The sequence below is a fragment of the Oryza sativa genome, chromosome 6, assembly GCF_034140825.1.
Source record: "Oryza sativa Japonica Group chromosome 6, ASM3414082v1".
Taxonomy (NCBI): domain Eukaryota; kingdom Viridiplantae; phylum Streptophyta; class Magnoliopsida; order Poales; family Poaceae; genus Oryza; species Oryza sativa.
In genome coordinates, this window is record NC_089040.1 from 17,710,449 (window position 1) to 17,713,860 (window position 3,412).

The 3,412-nt window shown below is 53.7% G+C and overlaps 1 pseudogene; it reads left to right on the top strand.

The window, feature by feature from the left end:
• The first annotated feature begins 1,742 nt into the window (after positions 1 to 1,742).
• Positions 1,743 to 3,142, top strand: LOC9270581 (uncharacterized; annotated as a pseudogene).
• Positions 3,143 to 3,412: the final 270 nt, after the last annotated feature.

A 3,412-nucleotide genomic window follows, 5' to 3' on the forward strand; every position in this document is an offset into this window, starting at 1 on the left:
TGCAATCTGTTTTTGTTAATCTCTTACAGATCAGATGAAATGTTGTTCGATTGATCATAAATAAGCCATATAGAAAGCAAGTATGGGAGTTGCAGAAAACATGCAACTCCCATTACTGAATAATAAATCTTACATGGCAAATAGCTGCTTGCAAGAAAGGAAAAGAGAACCTAAATGTACAGGATTTGGCTAACCGCAAGTGAACAATTCTTTTTGAAAAAATAGTTAACTAAAGTAGTCAGAACAACAATGAAAGGTTAATGATGTGAAGACATACTGTCTCCTAATCAAAGCATTTTGTAGGATTATAAGATGATATTCTAATTAAGCAAATGCCACACCAATCAATTCCACCTTTGCTAGAGAGAGAACTTAGAGAAGAATTTTCAGGCATACACCAATTAATTAATACATCTCCTTGATCACAAATTTCCTGTTGTATCAATCTCCTATACAGCCATGAAGCTTAATTTTAGTTATTAATTGCCATTGTATAGAAAATGTGAAACCCTAGGCCCCTCTCCTAATTAAGCTGACAAAAGTATCATATAAACCCATATACGCTAACAACAGTATCAGCGAATCACCTCAGCACCAGCTACTAGCCTACTAAGATTGGCAGCAAATTAAAGAAACTGTGAGTATCAGAAAGCAAAAAGTGTATGGTAGTGGGTACTGGGTAGTTTCCCATTCAAGTATATTGCCAATTACCGTTCTGCAAATGGAAAAAAAAACTGCTTTAAATGCTGAAAAATCAGCACACTATGTCGCGTATCCAACTTGTGCTCACTGCTGGCATTGTCGATTCACTGCTTGATCACGCTGAAGTAGCACAGGTAGGCTCGCTGCGGACCCAACGTCCCTGCATCAGGAACAAATTTTCTTGTGTTAGTTGTTAGAGTATATGGTAGTTAGAGATGTATGAGAGCGGGCGATCTAGGGCCGTCGCTCACCGCTTCCGCTGCCGTCGCCCCTGGGAGGCGATCTCGCTCCTGGGGGCGGCCACCGTTTTTCGTTTTTTTTTCTTTCGTCGTCTGCACCGTCGCCGTGGAGGATTCAATCTCCTAGCGACTGGTCGTCGTTCGTCTGCGTCGTCGTTTGTCGCTGAGACGGATCGATCATGGTCTCCTCAGCGGCCGCGTTCTTCGTCGTGTCGTCATCATCGACATGAGTCAAGCAGCAGCAGTCAGCACCCACCGCCGATCTGGTTGCATTCCTCGTCGTCCTCTAACATGCCGCCGTCCCCGACTTCCACTGCGCCGCTAGCCACCGTCGACGCCACCTCCGCCGGCCCCGCCACGCGGCGTGCAGCGCCGCAGCCAAGGGGATGGGCCCCTCTCGCCTCTCCACCGGTCGACCCCGTGGTCGTCTCCGACTGGCTGTCTCCCTCACCGTCGCCGTCTGGTCCTTCCGCCACGACGCCGTCGTGTGCTCCGTCGTCCAGGCCGTCTTCCGTGCCCTCGGCTCCTCCGGTTGGCCGGCGCTCGGGTAGGCTTGCCTCCTGGTGGTGCTCGCGATCGAGGCCGTCGGCACTGCTCTAGCGGCACCAGTCGGGGAAGGGCGGCCTCTGGTGTGGCCGCGCATCACCACAACCACTACACCGCCATTGTTGGCTGCAGTACTCGGCCCTTCTGGACTTGCTCTATCTCTCTTGTTTCTCTGCTGAGAACGAGAGGATGGGATGCGTCCAGCCGGGTCAAAAGGCTGGAAGCTGATTTAATTGTGGTTTGTCAGGTTGACTGCATTGGAAGACCCGACGATTGCTACTGTGCTGCTACTGTGGACTACGGTGTTGCTGCTTGTATTTGTGTCTGTGTGTGTGTTTTTTTTCCCGATCAAAGATCGGGATTGTGTCGCCCACCGCCTCGTCGACATCTGCACGTCTCCGACATCGGCATCGACTTCATCGTCCCACCACGCGCATCGACGAACTGATCACTCGTTCAAGCGCCCGGCTACGACGACACCTTGCCGCCGATCGTCTTCGACTACGCGTTTACGCCATCAAGCTTTGGGTTGCTGCTGCGTCACCCCTCTCGGGCCACAGTGCCGACGCCCGTGGTCCACCTCCACTGGTTGTTGGCACGCTGAGAGGCGCCCTCCTCAGCATGGCCTCCCTACTGGTGGAGTTCTCGCCGCTGCATCGACATCGAGCTGCATCTGTGTCGCCCCTTCGGGTCACAGTGTTGCCCATCTCGTCGTCTTCATCGCCGTTCGAGCTTCAACACACTGGTCATCGTTAGCCACTTGGGTCTTCTTCGTCTACTTCGAGCATCGTCGCCGCATCTCCAAGCTGCCACTGTCGCCGCTCTAGGCCGGTGGTCCAGCTACCTCTACATGGCTACCAACGTCGCCGTCCAGGCCGTTGGTCCCGCTACTTCGCCTTCTACTTCGTCCAGCATGACTCATCGCCAGCGTCGCCGTATCTTCCTCGACTACACTTCGCTCTTCTCCAGCAACTGCGTGCTGCTCCGGCAATTCTCCCTCTACGCCGTTCTCGCGCCGTGACCATCTCGGAGGCCTTCTCTGCTAGTCTCCTCCGACATTGGCGTATGATTCATGGTGGTCCCCTACCTTGCCCGCGCAGTACTGGCAACACCGTTGGGCGCGTTCGTCCCGAGTTGTCCCGGGGTCTGGCAAACCCTGTTTGATGTCTCGTCCTTCACGGTTCGACTACATCGGCTCTTCGGCGTCCTCTTCCTCAACGACTACCGCGATTGTGTCACCGTCTTCGTCTCCAGCGCGTTCTCGCGCACCTTGGTCCACGACGCCCTCCCGTGCGTCCACGACCACTCTACGGCACCCCATGCGCGTCCTGCGGCTCGACTACCTCGACATCAGCTTCCCGACTTCGGCTACAACGACCACGGCTACTCTACGCACGGCTTCATCGACCACGGCTCCCTCGCACCCTTCGCTTTGGCTACGTCGACATTGGCACAAAGGGGTATCATCCGTATTGAGCACTCTTGCCGGTTTCTTCTCCAGTCCAAGTGTCCGCGCTGCTCACGCTTGGACTGCGGGGGGATGTTAGAGTATATGGTAGTTAGAGATGTATTAGGATAGGATTGATTTGTATGGATTCCTTCGTTATCTGTAATCCTTCCTTATCTCCTCCTTATGTACAATCAATCCACGTTACGCAGTATTCCTCTCCTCCTATACTATCCAACATTAGTTCATGAGAGCTAATCGGGTTTCTCTTCAGATCGACCCGTGAAGCCGCCAACACCCTGCCATCGCGCTGCCCCATATCACCGTTGAGGTCGCCATCTCGCCGTCGCCGGTTAATTTCCGCCTCCACATCGCCGACACCAACCGCGCCGCGACCTCCCGAAATAATGCTGCCGTCGCTCTCCTCGATCCCAATCGCCGTCCCCTACGCTCCGCCGTTGTCGCCACACACATTCAG